We start from the raw sequence: 6,688 nt of genomic DNA on the forward strand, positions 1-6,688 counted from the left end.
TTGAGACCCTAGAACTTATATCTCAAGATGGGTGGCGCATTTACGTTGTAGATGTCTATGGGCTCCAGTAACCACTTAAGACCAGGTGGGCTGTGAGCTCGTCCACCCGTGGAAGCAATAACAAAAAAATAAAAATAAAAAAAAGGTAGAAGTGCGGTGTCACCATCGCGAAGCCAAGCCAACTTCTGAGGACTCCTTTCAATCCCTTAATACGTGATAGAAGAATATCATTTCCCTTTGTGGCCTAACCTTTGATTCCGTCACGCGCATGCGCGCCAAAAAAATCGAGGAGGTCATGATCCCCGCCATAAGAAATAAGATTGTACATTATTACATAAAAATAAACATTTTATTATTTTACTAGCTTTTGCCCGCGACTTCGTCCGCGTGGAATAGTTCACATATAATGCTTTATTTTAGAACAAATTTGGTTAGCATAAAAACCGTTATAGTGAGCCAACCTTAACATATAGACATATGCTGTCGCGGACTTTTTTTTAGATATTTTAAAAGGGAACAATTCTGTCATACATTATTTTAGCGAAACTTTAACCGTTTTTGCAGCGCACGCAACGGAAGCTCTCAAAACGGAAAATACCCGATTTTAGAACACTGAAAGAATTTTTCAAATCAGACCCGTAGTTCCTGAGATTAGCGCGTTCAAACAAACAAACTCTTCAGCTTTATAATATAAGTATAGAAGTATAGATATAGATTTAGAGCCGCCTTTATTTAAGCGTGATAAGCCGACTTTAAAGTAATAGCTAAACTATTATGACAAAATTGGGAGTACGTGGTTTGTACGATGTTAATCAGTAAAGAAACGAATGATTTATCGACATGATTTTAGCCGAGGTAGTTTGAGGGCGGGAGAGTGATAATACTATGTTTATTCTTGAAATATTAATTAATAATTTGAGGAGCATCAATCCACCGTAACAAAAATACAACAGAGTAGAATAATTTGCAATTGTAACAATTGTATTGCGCCACGTAATAAGACCCCGGGTCCGCTTCACAATTGGTAACGTCGTGATTGCTTTGTTGACATCTATTAATGTCCTCCCGCTAACGATATCTGTTAGATGGAAAAAATATCGTGGAAATTTCTTGTAGAATTTTACAGAAATTGGGCAGATAGGTAGGAACCTAGTCATTTTATTTATACTCCTCATTGTTCTAAATCCTGTACTATGGATTGAGGTTAGATTCGAAGGTAAAGTCGATATCTTTTATTTATTTATTGCTTAGATGGGTGGACGAGCTCACAGCCGACCTAGTGTTAAGTGGTTACTGGAACCCATAGACATCTACAATATGAGTGCGCCACCCACCTTGAGATATAAGTTCTAAGGTCTCAGCATAGTTAGAACGGCTTCACGACTGCTTCACGACAGAAATAGACAGGGTGGTAGTACCTACCCGTGCGGACTCACAAGAGGTCCTACCACCAGTAACTACACAAATTATAATTTTATTAAAGATCATCATTAAAGATATTTCATATTTTACATTTACTGGTGGAATGAGTAATGCATTTCGGTTTGAAGGGTCAAGCAGCCGTTATACTGTAAAAACCTTATAACTCATGTCTCGAGTTGGGTGGCGGCATGGGCAGTTACGATGTAGATGTCTGTCTATGCGCTCCGAAAACCAATTAACACCAGGTTTGCTGTGAGCTCGTTCACCCATCTAAGCAATAAAAAAAGAACTACAAGGCTACGATGACACAGGAGAAAGTTCTGGTGTGTGTGTCGGTAAGCATGTTTTTCTTTATCTTATATCATTTAACTCGCTACATAGAAACGTTTTTTTTTTTATTGTCTTTGTAGGCAGACGGGCATACGGCCCACCTGATGGTGAGTGGTTACCGTCGCCCATGGACTTCAGCAATGCCAGGGGCAGAGACAAGCCGCTGCCTACCGCTTAATACTCTCCACAAGCCTCGTTTGAAGAAGGACATGTCATAGCGCTCGGGAAACACCGTGGAGGGGAGCTCATTCCATAGCCGGATGGTACGTGGCAAAAAAGATCTCTGGAAACACACTGTGGATGACCGCAGTGGCTCCAGGTAGTATGGATGAACTCTACTCCGGTGGCGGGCGGTGCGATGGTAAAAGCGAGATGTCGGTATCATCTCGAACAATTCCTCAGAGCACTCCCCATGGAACATACGGTACAAAATACAGAGGGAACCGAAGTCCCTCCGCAGACCCAAAGATTCCAAACGATCCGAGAGAATGGGATTATCGACAATCCGAACGACCCTCCTCTGTATGGAGTCAAATGGAAGAAGCTGGTTTTTATTGCGTAAACAAGGAAACGAGCCCACAGCCCATCTGTTGTTATGTAGTTCAATTATTATTACACCCTCTGATTTCTTTATTCGTCATTCGTGAACATGTGTTAAATAAGTACTTACATATTTCATTAGAAAAAAAAATACCTGTCTGCGTGATTCGAACCCCGGCACTGTCGTATCGCTCGATACGAATGTACCGGGCGACTTATCCTTTAGGCCACGACGATTTCTACTTATTTTCTCGGTAAGTCAATTTCTCTTGAACTCGTATGACTTATATTTGCATAGTTTTTTTTTGCCTTTTTAGTAGGACGAGTATACGGCCCACCTGATGGTGAGTTGTTACCGTCGCCCATGGACTTCAGCAATGCCAGATGCAGAACCAAGCCGCTGCCTACCGTTAAGTACTCTCCACAAGCCTCGTTTGAAGAAGGACATGTCATAGCGCTCGGGAAACACCGTGGAGGGGAGCTCATTCCATAGCCGGATGGTACGTGGCAAAAAAGATCTCTGGAAACGCCATGTGAATGAACGCAGTGGCTCCAGGTAGTATGGATGAACTCTACTCCGGTGGCGGGCGTTGCGATGGTAAAAACGAGATGATGGTATCATCTCAAGCAATTCCTCAGAGCACTCCCCATGGAACATACGGTAAGTCCCTCGACCCATTTGTCTGCGAGGTTGAGAGCTGTAACTGTTATCGTTCAGAATACCGTCCTGTCCACATCTATCGCAAACCCAGCTGCTTTTAGAGCAATCGGAGAGTAGTTATCTATACTAATATTATAAAGCTGAAGAGTTTGTTTGTTTGAACGCGCTAACCTCAGGAACTACTTACTGGTCCGATTTGAAAAAATCTTTCAGTATTAGATAACCCATTTATTGAGAAAGGCTATATATAACATCACAGTATGACCAATACAAGTGGAGCACCAATAAAGAATGTTTCAAAATAGGGACTTAAATAGCTCCTTAACATTCTATAATTCAAAAATATTTCCACTTTCTACGTAAATGAAGTGGGAGGTAAAATTTTGTGTTATGCCAAAGTAATTATTTCACGCGGACGGAGTCGCGAGCAAAAGCTAGTACTGTAGTGTGTAAACATTCAAGTATGTGTACAGCCTTATTTAAAGTGCTTCTTCAGCACTACTGTCTTACTGTCTTGTAACTAAATACATATTTTACACAATAAACCGGACTTTCGAACTGAATGGACGTATTATTTACTCTCTGCTAATCCATTGTGACCAGACCACACAGTACTAATATATTTTATCTCCAGTGTCTGAGATAGATTTTTCATTGATTCAGAATTAATAGAAAGAGTCTGTAGTACTACAAACTTTAGGTAGCCTGGCTTTAGTCAGACACTACAGCCGCGAATTATGCTTCAGTTTTTTTTTTTTTGTAAATGCGTAGTTCATTAGTACATATGAACCAGTCGTCGCGTGCGAGTTCACCGACCTCGCAACGAGATGTGACAGCCGTATCTAGAAAAATGATACAGATACTGTGTTTGCTTATCACGGATTTTTATGTGTGAATAAACAATGTTTATTATTAGACTTGATGTTATACTTTTTTCCCTATCTTAGCTGATAGCCTTAACGCCGGTCGAGAGGTAAACAGACCGGGCTATGTCGGAGTCCGGCGCCTCCAGAAAAACAGTACAGAAGTAAATTACAACAATCTTCAAGATTTTATTGCTTTTTTGTAACATCCAATGTTAATAAAGAAGCGGCCTGTACTCTGCTCCAATCTTCTTCAAATGAATCTCTCTTCCTGTCAAAAACAGATGAAAATCCGTAGGTACAATAGTCGTCGTGGCCTAAAGGATAAGACGTCCGGTGGATTCGTGTTGAAGCGATGCACCGGTGTTCGAATCTCGCAGGCAGGTACCAATTTTTCTAATGAAATACGTACTCAACAAATGTTCACGATTGACTTCCACGATTTCGAGAACAGCTGGACCGATTTGGCTAATTTTGGTCTTGAATTATTCGTGGAAGTCCAGACAGGGTTTAAAAGGTGAATAAATATGAAAATGCTCAAAATTATACAAAAACAAACAATTTTGTTTTTCCTTTGATGTGTCCACCGTCGGACGGATTCCTTTTGTTTTTTTTTAAGTTTATTTTATACAAAAGCTTAGGTTGAGGCACTACGAAGTCTGCCGGGTCGGTTAGTACCTACTAAAATTATCCTTCGGAAACCTTATTCGCTAATGCGCACTCGAAGTTGACTCTCGAAGTCCACTTAACTTGGCCGGTCCATCCCATGCCCTTCCACCTTGTTAGGGCTAGTGTCAGCTAATTTCCTCCCTTTTTACCCCCCGTAAGCTTGCACACCGAGCTGGCGAAACTGGAGTAGCTCTTCGAGGCTACGAGCGGTAGGGGGAGGATAAAAAGAAAATAAGGTGTTTCACTGTTCTTTATGAACCCTCTATCTTTATAACTTTTCTTCAATAAACAGACGCAAAGAATTGTTTTGTTTTATTGTATGTGATAATGTTTGACTATAATGTGGTAACGCAGGGTGTGGCATTATCCGTTGTGTTGTTTTTATTGAATCTGTAAATCGATGAAACAATTTTCCAGTGAACAATTATGACCAAACAAATCAAAAGTATCCTTTGTGATTCACAATTTTCCCAAAAAATATTCGTCATTCAAGATTTATCATTAGAATTCATTGCAAAAAAACAATAAACAAACAGACACGGTGACGGAATATTCTCTCCATCAGTCACCCGAGACAGCGCTCGCTTGCATCTCACTATCGCGCTTAGATAAAGCGACGCTATTACCTCCGGGGGTCAGAGACATTGCTGACATTGATTTATAGCTATACTTTATCTCTTTAGTCCTGTATGAATTTGGGTTACACATTGTGGTTCTATCTTGTGAAAAGTCAGGAAAAACTTAGAAATGGAAAACTAGTAGCGCCATCTATGAAATTCAGAGTGTAACTATTTTTGTCGAAAGTTTAGACTTTTACTATTTGACGATAGAGGGTAGTGTAAGAAATTTATTTAGGCGCCCTCTATCTGTTCTTATTTTTTGTATTGCATTAGTTAAACTACTTAATAGCAGATGGCAACTCTTCAAAAAATCTGGTATTTTTATTTAAAATTGGGATAAAAAATTTAGTTTTAAAAGTTTATCGTGAGCTTACATTTTAATTCGTCAGATTAAAAAAATAAAACTATTTTGTTTGTAATTATGTTTATTAAATTATTACGTTTCATTACAATTACCGAGACAAAATCACGGGGAAGCATAAAGATAAAAGAAGGAGGTTTTCCACAAGACTGTACTTTTTTTTAATGGTTATATAATACTTTTGTCTAGATGTGCCGATTTAGATGATTATTTTTTGAAGGTTGATGCTCACGTAGTCCCATTTAAATTTTATCAAGATCTAACCCGTAGCTATTGAGTAATCCTCAGTAATGCAAATCAATTGATTTCGACAACATTGGTGATATTCTCAGTTTATTTTGTCAAAGTTGGTTTGCTTTTGTTAAATTTTATATTGTCTTATGAGTCATATGGAATTTATGTTTCAATACAATTTGGTTTTTTTTAAATAGAGCAACCATTCAATTTAGTTTCGCGAGTACCTAAAGTAAGCTTTCTCTATTGAACAGTCTGGGCGTGTTGTGTCCAAATAACTTACATAATAGCTGAAAAGTTTGTATTCACTATTGTCGTAGGTACATGAAACGTAAAAAAAATATTCTATTTGTCGTAACACCCACCTGCCTGGAGCAATCATTCTCTAACCCATAGACACAGCCCACTGAGCTTCTCGCCGGATCTTCTCAGTGGGTCGCGATTCCGATCCGGTGATAGATTCTTCGACTTCTAGATTAGGTTTACTAAGATGGTACCTACCCACGCGGACTCACAAGAGGTCCTACCATCAGTAATTACGCAAATTATAATTTTGCGGGTTTGATTTTTATTACAAGATGTTATTCCTTCACCGTAAAAGTCGATCGTGAATATTTGTTGAGTACGTATTTCATTAGAAAAATTGGTACCCGCCTGAGATTCGAACACCAGTGCATCGTTCAACGCGAATGCACTGGACGTCTTATCCTTTAGGCCACGACGACTTCAATAAGCATGTAAGCAATACTGGAAAAGGTCTGACCTACATTCGAACACTATTCCTGACCGGGGTCCACGACGTGAACTCGGCTTCGGAGTCAAACTCATACAGTTGGGATACTGGCTCTGAACAACTTGTCGAAATACCGTCTCTCATTTATGCATTTGTACATTTTCTTTCAGTTTTATCGTAACATGACAAGGTTCTCTAGGTTTGGCCTCTAACGACTCCTAGAGTACTGAGGTAAAAAAACTGGTGGTTACTGGT

This window comes from Bombyx mori, chromosome 28 (assembly GCF_030269925.1).
Source record: "Bombyx mori chromosome 28, ASM3026992v2".
Lineage (NCBI taxonomy): Eukaryota > Metazoa > Arthropoda > Insecta > Lepidoptera > Bombycidae > Bombyx > Bombyx mori.